The sequence below is a fragment of the Rutidosis leptorrhynchoides genome, chromosome 6 (assembly GCF_046630445.1).
Source record: "Rutidosis leptorrhynchoides isolate AG116_Rl617_1_P2 chromosome 6, CSIRO_AGI_Rlap_v1, whole genome shotgun sequence".
In the NCBI taxonomy this organism is placed as follows: Eukaryota; Viridiplantae; Streptophyta; class Magnoliopsida; order Asterales; family Asteraceae; genus Rutidosis; species Rutidosis leptorrhynchoides.
In genome coordinates this window covers 33,796,395-33,806,938 of record NC_092338.1, presented here as the reverse complement: position 1 = coordinate 33,806,938, position 10,544 = coordinate 33,796,395, and the positions used below count along the sequence as shown (strand labels likewise).

General features: G+C 32.9%; 1 long non-coding RNA gene across 3 annotated transcripts; it reads left to right on the top strand.

The window, feature by feature from the left end:
* Positions 1-3,921: 3,921 nt before the first annotated feature.
* On the top strand, positions 3,922-5,831 carry LOC139855946 (uncharacterized). Of its 3 annotated transcripts, none has more exons than XR_011761615.1 (5): positions 3,922-3,960; positions 4,103-4,198; positions 4,451-4,511; positions 5,088-5,183; positions 5,443-5,831. It is a non-coding gene; the product is annotated as an uncharacterized lncRNA (long non-coding RNA). The 3 variants fall into 3 exon arrangements; XR_011761616.1 differs by lacking the exon at positions 3,922-3,960 and adding an exon at positions 3,978-4,005; XR_011761614.1 differs by lacking the exon at positions 3,922-3,960 and having other exon boundaries at positions 3,987-4,198; positions 5,443-5,828.
* Positions 5,832-10,544: the final 4,713 nt, after the last annotated feature.

Genomic DNA, 10,544 nt, shown 5'->3' with positions numbered 1-10,544 from the left:
ATCGATTTATTTCTGTACATCTAACTGTGGACAACTAGTTGTAGGTTACTAAAGAGGACAGCTGACTTAATAAACTTAAAACATCAAAATATATTAAAAGTGTTGTAAATATATTTTGAACATACTTTGATATATATGTATATATTGTTATAGGTTCGTGAATCAACCAGTGGCCAAGTCTTACTTCCCGACGAAGTAAAAATATGTGAAAGTGAGTTATAGTCCCACTTTTAAAATCTAATATTTTTGGGATGAGAATACATGCAGGTTTTATAAATGATTTACAAAATAGACACAAGTACGTGAAACTACATTCTATGGTTGAATTATCGAAATCGAATATGCCCCTTTTTATTAAGTCTGGTAATCTAAGAATTAGGGAACAGACACCCTAATTGACGCGAATCCTAAAGATAGATCTATTGGGCCTAACAAACCCCATCCAAAGTACCGGATGCTTTAGTACTTCGAAATTTATATCATATCCGAAGGGTGTCCCGGAATGATGGGGATATTCTTATATATGCATCTTGTTAATGTCGGTTACCAGGTGTTCACCATATGAATGATTTTTATCTCTATGTATGGGATGTGTATTGAAATATGAAATCTTGTGGTCTATTATTATGATTTGATATATATAGGTTAAACCTATAACTCACCAACATTTTTGTTGACGTTTTAAGCATGTTTATTCTCAGGTGATTATTAAGAGCTTCCGCTGTCGCATACTTAAATAAGGACGAGATTTGGAGTCCATGCTTGTATGATATTGTGTAAAAACTGCATTCAAGAAACTTATTTTGTTGGAACTTATTTGTATTGTAAACCATTATGTAATGGTCGTGTGTAAACAGGATATTTTAGATTATCATTATTTAATAATCTACGTAAAGCTTTTTAAACCTTTATTGATGAAATAAAGGTTATGGTTTGTTTTAAAATGAATGCAGTCTTTGAAAAACGTCTCATATAGAGGTCAAAACCTCGCAACGAAATCAATTAATATGGAACGTTTTTAATCAATAAGAACGGGACATTTCAGATTAGGGACTCGAGACCGTGCCTAGGAGAGGTTAGAGTCCGTATGAGGTCAACCGTGCCTAGGGGAGGTTGGGTCCATAGGCTAATGATTGTAGAGTATAGTGTGAACGATGCATCTCCTACATCTGGATAACTATACTGTGAATTGAGTAGCAGGGACTATCGGTAGACTCAAGTCCGATCAGCTAGGAGTCGTGTGCTCGTACAAGCCGCCGATCCTCATATTGTCTTATTGTATGCTAGTTGGTAGTTAGCATGTGTTGTTGTTAGTATATAGCTTGTGTGTGACTTAAGCTATATCTGTTAGATAGATTCCATTCACTTAGCGGTGCGCTAATCTCCCACATAATTACCCCTTGCAGGTTTAGGTACTGCTAGTCGGGATAGGTGCTGACGTAGAAGACATGTTTGACAACCCTACTCTGATGTGAACTTTTGTTTAAATCATGTTTTGTAATAACGTAACACCGTTGTGTAAACTTACACTTAATTACTCAGATTAATGTAATGACGCGACTTAAAGTGTGTTTGTTAATAAAGTCTTCCGCTGTGTTTAAAAAAAAAAAAATTGCCGGTGTTACACTAACCGCTGACCAATTTTCAGAACCTAACTCATCTTCGTTTGACCGTGGAGACGGTTTAAGTGCGAGTAGGTCAGAAATTTCAGCATAACGTTACAAAGGCGTATTGACTTTCGGAAGGCTATAAATCCTAAACCGTATATCGGATTTAGGCGAGGCCTAAACAAAAAGTCATCTACTCGAAACAAACTATCTGAAAATCAACTTTCCAGAAGCCCATAGAGTCTGATCAGACCCCGAAAAACAGTAAACAAGTGCTCCGGTGGGATTCTTGGTGCTTGATGCTCATCATGATTCTCATCCTTGATGCGTGTAAGCTTTAAGTGTACAACTCTTGATGTTTTAGCATCACTTTGACCAAGTTTCAACTATCAACACACAACTAAGAGCAAAAGCTATTATTCTACAAGTTTTGAACATCAAGGTTGCCTCTTTATTGCATAAACCCAATAAAGCTTCAACCTTTGTCCTTTTTACACAAGTTTATGCATCTTCATCATATGAGATGATGAAGTCTTAATCTTTATCATCACAACAATCACAAAAAGGTTTTAAGTAAGTGAGATCTACAATAATAACTTAGATCTCAAGTATTAAGAAAACCCTAAGCTAGAAAGCTTGGATCTTTACAAGATTAATGAGACCATAAGCTAGAAAGCTAAGATCTAATGAAAGTAATGAGACCATAAGCTAAAAAGCTAAGATCTTTAACAAAATAATGAAACCCTAAGCTAGAAAGCTTGGATCTTTAATGTTCTTGAAGATCCTTAAAGCAAAAGGCTAGATCTTCAAGTTACATGAAGATCATAAACACAAGTTTTGATCTTTATAACAAAATAAAAGAATCATAAGCTAGAAAACCAAGATCTAACAAGTAAATGAAGATTCAAAGCTAGAAAGCTTGAATCTTTCATGTTCTTGAAGGATTCAAACCCAAGTTTGAATCTACAAGACATAACAAGATCAAAAAGCTAAAAAGCTAGATCCTTGCATGATGTTGATGATGTCGACATTTAGAAGAGAAGAAGAAGAAGAAGAAAATTTAAAACTTACACTTTTTAGAGTGAGAAATACTAGAGAGAATTAGAGAGTAAGTGTGTGTAATTTGTGAATGAGATCAAATGTAAAATGAATGAAATGAGCTTGTATTTATAGTGTGGTGGTGGTGCATATGGACGTTGGATATGGGGGGAGGGGGGACAAGGGGACAACTTTTACTTTTTGGTTAATGGTTGTCTAAATTTGGTGCTTATGATGGGATCCCATGCAACAGTTGTGATTATGGTTAACAAAAATGCTAGTATGTTCCCTCTAATAAATGGACATTTGTCTTACATTTATATGGGTCATAAACTTATTAAAATTGGGCTAATTAAATAGTCCACTAGCTAGTATAGGGTGGACTAAAGTCCAACAAGGTAGAAAGTCCAACAAGACTAACTAGTGTGTTCAAGTAAATTACTAAGCGTAATTAAGCATCTAAAAACCCAAGTAATTGTTATTATAAAATAACAATTAGTATTACGTAGTCATAATATTCCGATTATGACCAAAGTTAAACGTGTACCAAGTACATAGCTCGTTTCAAACGTCAAGTGACACCAACGGTCGTAAAAGCTTTCGGGGATCAAGTTAAGTGATTACACACTTAATAGCATGTTGTAAGATATTAACGGAAGTAATTTAATCATTAAATAAGATCCCAGAGCATAAACTAGCTCAGTACGCACATATAAGCAGTTTCGTGAAAGCACAAAGCACAAAAGCAAGTCGAAAATGCCGGGTCGTTACAATGTTGAACTTGAAAAAGGCAAAATCGATACCCATTAAGTGCGATACTTGCACAACAGCCTGAAAAATACAAGGTACAATATTGAACATCATATTTTACATTCTAATTATCAGTAACAACCTAACAAAAAATAGTTTGTACATTTCACATGTCGTGGAATTATCACTGAGGTGTGAACGCGAAAAAATGGTATTACCCGATGTGTTCAGGATGTAGTACTTACTCAAGTAGAAGAATTGGATGAGAAAGCTGTCGGGATCTATCTATCCCAGAGTTGGGGATTCTAGAAGGTAGTCCAACGCTTTTATGGAAATCCGGAGTACGATCAGACGTTTTTATGAACTCGAAAGAGAGACTACCTTCAAGTTATGTTTACTTATATTTTTACATTACGAGTTATGTTTACTTTCATTACATTGTATTATGTTATAATAGTTTAACCGACAAGTAGAAAACGTCAAAAGAGATCAATTCATAATAAATATGCTGGGCATGACCGTCTTTCTCCACCGGCTAATGGTTCTTTGTTTGTTGTGGCTGAAAGTAAGTATTAGGGTTCCAATCGTTTCTTTCACCCTTTTCACTTTCGTATATTCTCTTTCGATATCTTCTTTATCTCTAATCGTTGCCTAGGGTTAGTGTTAAGTCACCGATTTTTACTATGCGTTATTTGTAAAAATTTCAGGTACAAAGATGAAGACGACTAGCTGTTGATGGATGACTATGATGTTTAAGAACTTAGTATTTTAAAATTGGGGATTAAATTTCTTGGAAATATTTGGTATTAACTTTGGTTTTGCACACTGCTTGTTTGGGTTTGATGTCTTTTAGCTTTAGTTAATTAGTTTAATTAATTAAAGAGATCCAATCAGTTAAAACTTTACTGTTTTCGTCTTATGTCATACGGAGTATATGTTTTTTCTCAAAAAAATACGTTTACTTCATGATCTTTGTTTTGTTTTACAATTTCATTAGTGTTTCTACAACCATGTTTAGTGTAACTGCTCTAATTTTGTTGTCTTTATCTTTTCAGGTGTGTCTTGCGTTTCGCTGTTGTTGCTTGCTTCTTTTTCTGCGATTTACGACGCTATAAAGTAAGTTTTATTTTTTATGTATTTCGTTATCTCCTTTTCCTTTTACTGTAATGATGTTTTTTAGTAGATAATAGGTGCTTGCTTAGTAATTAGGTATTTTATGCTTTGCATTATTTCTGTTTCAGTTTGTATGTGATTGTTTATAACTTGATATTTAATATGTTGTCTTATTTGTGGTGTTGGTGGCCATAAATTATTGCATATGATGAGTTCTTTTTGTTAACTTGGATATAGTTTGCTGATAATAAATGTGTTTCGTGTTAGAATGTTAATAATACCGACATTGACACATATGTTCCTTCTGTATCTTCAAGACAATTGGTAGTTACAGATTTTATTCGATACCGTTATCGTAAATTAACCTCAAGTTCTCTTCAGCCATCTTCTGTTGATGGTTCTTCTAGAACTTCTATGTCTCAACTGCATTCTAAATTTCTAATGGTCCTGTTGAAAATAGTAAACTAACTATTATGTAATGTTGGTTTTACTGTGTTTGTTTTACTGTGTGGCTGGGGTCTTTTAAAAAAAAAATTCAGTAATATATGCATATGTGATATTATTTTTGTTTACTGCCAGCAACAGACGATAATTCTTTAGTTGAGCCATTTGGTGGAACATCTTGAATTCACGGAGTCTCTTTATTTAATGGTTCTGAAGTTTTCAATTCTGAAGGTATGTTCTATAAGTGTATGTGTTTTGCTTCATGCAATTTATTTGTTTACTCATTTAATTACTAGTTGCTTTAGTCCATACATATCATTTTAATGGGGTTAATATTAATATTGATATCCAACTTTGATTGATAAGGTTGCTGAATGTTTATAGGGGGTACCTGGGTTCGAGTCACCTATGTGTTTTTTTTCTTCCCTTTTCCAGTATTCTCATTCACTCATTTTAGTATAGATGAATATAACTATATTTATGTATGTAGCGACTGTGAGAGTCAGCTAGATGCCTCAATGTTAGAGCATAAAGATCAAGTGACAGGTTGATAAGTAGCAGCACTTAGAAGCACAACAATAGTCGCGGTTAATTTTGTACTTTCATTTGCCAACGGCTCTTTCACTCGGTTATGTTATGTTATGACAGTTGATTTCGTACAAGAAGAAGAAGAAGAAGTTGAGCATGCCAATTGTAATAGTTTTTGTATGCACTTTCGTAAACAATATACGCCTTTGTAACAACATTATGTAACTGTTTTATAAGTACTTTTTGTAAACACGTACTTGCTTATGATACCCAACCAGAACCACCGGTCCAAAAATAAAATTCGGAAACGATAGTCAAGATGTTGATGCCGACGGTTATCTAAAAATAGCCAATCAAAATGGAGCCGCAGCATCGCGCGGCCTGGTCCGGTTCTAGTATGTTTACTAATTCCTGAAGTTTGGACAAAATTTCTCTTATGTGAACCATGAAAAGATATTGGACTTTGTCAGCCCATATATCAAACATTTTGTTTTTTTTTTAAATATTATTATAATTATATTATAATATTATACTCAGTATTTGATTTGATTAAAGCTCTAATGACAAGAAGGTTAAATTGGTTGTCATTTTAGTTTTTTTCTGGGCGCAAAAACAAAAACTTGTATAACAATAGAGATTCATCCAATCCAATAGATGAAACCCTTCTAAACGTATAAAAGTATAACATGAACATACAAGCTTAACATAACACTACTTAACAAGAGCTCACGACTGAACAAAGGAACAAGAATCGGGACCCAAACTAGACCGTATACCTGGTATCCAATCTTAACGCATACGAAAAGATTAAAAACCATTTAAAAGAGCGAAAACATTCAAAAAGCAACCAAAAGAAGCCGGGCTTAAGCATCTTTGATAAACTCGGAGAATTTCTCCATTTCAGCACCTTGCACTCGCTTTGGTCGTCTCTTTGGGAGTCTAACCTTGTCCGGGATCTAAGGATCATCGATGGAGCTAGTGACTAACCCGCCGACTTTCTCGTTGGCCATTTTGTTCATCATCTCGTCAAATGCGGTTGGGAACATTCGAAAACGACCACTCGAAAACCTTATTCATCCCATTAAAATTAACAAATATAGGCGCTAGAGAATCGAACGAATTTGGTCTAAAAAGAATCCCGCCATTCGAAATATCACTGCAAGCTAGATCAATTTTTGGGCTCGCAACCACTTCAACCCGCATTGAGAAACAATAAAACTCGACCCACATTCATTAACGAGATGGACATCGCTATTAACAGAAAGATGATTATCAAGATTATCAACAATCTCACCATCAACAACTGAGTCATGATCGACAGTTACAGAATCAAGATCAAGGATATCAACAGAATCGAAAACCGGCAAAGGATTGCGAACCAAGATGTCATTGTAAAAAGGTTTAGGGCTCGACTGCACCATGGGAGAGCCAATCGAATTGACAGAATCAATAACAGGTAAAGACGCATTAAAACCTAAACCGTCAATTTTAGTTAACATCACACAAAGACTATTAATTTAAGTGTTTTATTATTGTATAATTTTTGTATTTATTATTATTATTATTATTATTATTATTATTATTATTATTATTATTATTATTATTATTATTATTATTATTATTATTATTATTATTATTATTATTATTATTTGTGAAATGTCCCGTTCTTATTGATTAAAAACGTTCCATATTAATTGATTTCGTTGCGAGGTTTTGACCTCTATATGAGACGTTTTTCAAAGACTGCATTCATTTTAAAACAAACCATAACCTTTATTTCATCAATAAAGGTTTAAAAAGCTTTACGTAGATTATCAAATAATGATAATCTAAAATATCCTGTTTACACACGACCATTACATAATGGTTTACAATACAAATATGTTACAACAAAATAAGTTTCTTGAATGCAGTTTTTACACAATATCATACAAGCATGGACTCCAAATCTCGTCCTTATTTAAGTATGCGATAGCGGAAGCTCTTAATAATCACCTGAGAATAAACATGCTTAAAACGTCAACAAAAATGTTGGTGAGTTATAGGTTTAACCTATATATATCAAATCATAATAATAGACCACAAGATTTCATATTTCAATACACATCCCATACATAGAGATAAAAGTCATTCATATGGTGAACACCTGGTAACCGACATTAACAAGATGCATATATAAGAATATCCCCATCATTCCGGGACACCCTTCGGATATGATATAAATTTCGAAGTACTAAAGCATCCGGTACTTTGGATGGGGTTTGTTATGTAGTGACCCGAACTTTTCCATGTTTATATATATTAATTGAGATTGATATTTACATGATTAAATGTTTCCAACATGTTAAGCAATCAAACTTTTTAAGACCATGTTAAGCAATCAAACTTTTTAAGACTTGATTAATTGAAATATGTTTCATATAGACAATTGACCACCCAAGTTGACCGGTGATTCACGAACGTTAAAACTTGTAAAAACTATATGATGACATATATATGGATATATATATAGTTAACATGATACTATGATAAGTAAACATATCATTAAGTATATTAAGAATGAACTACATATGTAAAAACAAGACTACTAACTTAATGATTTTTAAACGAGACATATATGTAACGATTATCGTTGTAAAGACATTTAATGTATATATATCATATTAAGAGATATTCATACATGATAATATCATGATAATATAATAATTAAAATCTCATTTGATATTATAAACATTGGGTTAACAACATTTAACAAGATCGTTAACCTAAAGGTTTCAAAACAACACTTACATGTAACGACTAACGATGACTTAACGACTCAGTTAAAATGTATATACATGTAGTGTTTTAATATGTATTTATACACTTTTGAAAGACTTCAATACACTTATCAAAATACTTCTACTTAACAAAAATGCTTACAATTACATCCTCGTTCAGTTTCATCAACAATTCTACTCGTATGCACCCGTATTCGTACTCGTACAATACACAGCTTTTAGATGTATGTACTATTGGTATATACACTCCAATGATCAGCTCTTAGCAGCCCATGTGAGTCACCTAACACATGTGGGAACCATCATTTGGCAACTAGCATGAAATATCTCATAAAATTACAAAAATATGAGTAATCATTCATGACTTATTTACATGAAAACAAAATTACATATCCTTTATATCTAATCCATACACCAACGACCAAAAACACCTACAAACACTTTCATTCTTCAATTTTCTTCATCTAATTGATCTCTCTCAAGTTCTATCTTCAAGTTCTAAGTGTTCTTCATAAATTCCAAAAGTTCTAGTTTCATAAAATCAAGAATACTTTCAAGTTTGCTAGCTCACTTCCAATCTTGTAAGGTGATCATCCAACCTCAAGAAATCTTTGTTTCTTACAGTAGGTTATCATTCTAATACAAGGTAATAATCATATTCAAACTTTGGTTCAATTTCTATAACTATAACAATCTTATTTCAAGTGATGATCTTACTTGAACTTGTTTTCGTGTCATGATTCTGCTTCAAGAACTTCGAGCCATCCAAGGATCCATTGAAGCTAGATCCATTTTTCTCTTTTCCAGTAGGTTTATCCAAGGAACTTAAGGTAGTAATGATGTTCATAACATCATTCGATTCATACATATAAAGCTATCTTATTCGAAGGTTTAAACTTGTAATCACTAGAACATAGTTTAGTTAATTCTAAACTTGTTCGCAAACAAAAGTTAATCCTTCTAACTTGACTTTTAAAATCAACTAAACACATGTTCTATATCTATATGATATGCTAACTTAATGATTTAAAACCTGGAAACACGAAAAACACCGTAAAACCGGATTTACGCCGTCGTAGTAACACCGCGGGCTGTTTTGGGTTAGTTAATTAAAAACTATGATAAACTTTGATTTTAAAGTTGTTATTCTGAGAAAATGATTTTTATTATGAACATGAAACTATATCCAAAAATTATGATTAAACTCAAAGTGGAAGTATGTTTTCTAAAATGGTCATCTAGACGTCGTTCTTTCGACTGAAATGACTACCTTTACAAAAACGACTTGTAACTTATTTTTCCGACTATAAACCTATACTTTTATGTTTAGATTCATAAAATAGAGTTCAATATGAAACCATAGCAATTTGATTCACTCAAAACGGATTTAAAATGAAGAAGTTATGGGTAAAACAAGATTGGATAATTTTTCTCATTTTAGCTACGTGAAAATTGGTAACAAATCTATTCCAACCATAACTTAATCAACTTGTATTGTATATTATGTAATCTTGAGATACCATAGACACGTATACAATGTTTCGACCTATCATGTCGACACATCTATATATATTTCGGAACAACCATAGACACTCTATATGTAAATGTTGGAGTTAGCTATACAGGGTTGAGGTTGATTCCAAAATATATATAGTTTGAGTTGTGATCAATACTGAGATACGTATACACTGGGTCGTGGATTGATTCAAGATAATATTTATCGATTTATTTCTGTACATCTAACTGTGGACAACTAGTTGTAGGTTACTAACGAGGACAGCTGACTTAATAAACTTAAAACATCAAAATATATTAAAAGTGTTGTAAATATATTTTGAACATACTTTGATATATATGTATATATTGTTATAGGTTCGTGAATCAACCAGTGGCCAAGTCTTACTTCTCGACGAAGTAAAAATCTGTGAAAGTGAGTTATAGTCCCACTTTTAAAATCTAATATTTTTGGGATGAGAATACATGCAGGTTTTATAAATGATTTACAAAATAGACACAAGTACGTGAAACTACATTCTATGGTTGAATTATCGAAATCGAATATGCCCCTTTTTATTAAGTCTGGTAATCTAAGAATTAGGGAACAGACACCCTAATTGACGCGAATCCTAAAGATAGATCTATTGGGCTTAACAAACCCCATCCAAAGTACCGGATGCTTTAGTACTTCGAAATTTATATCATATCCGAAGGGTGTCCCGGAATGATGGGGATATTCTTATATATGCATCTTGTTAATGTCGGTTACCAGGTGTTCACCATATGA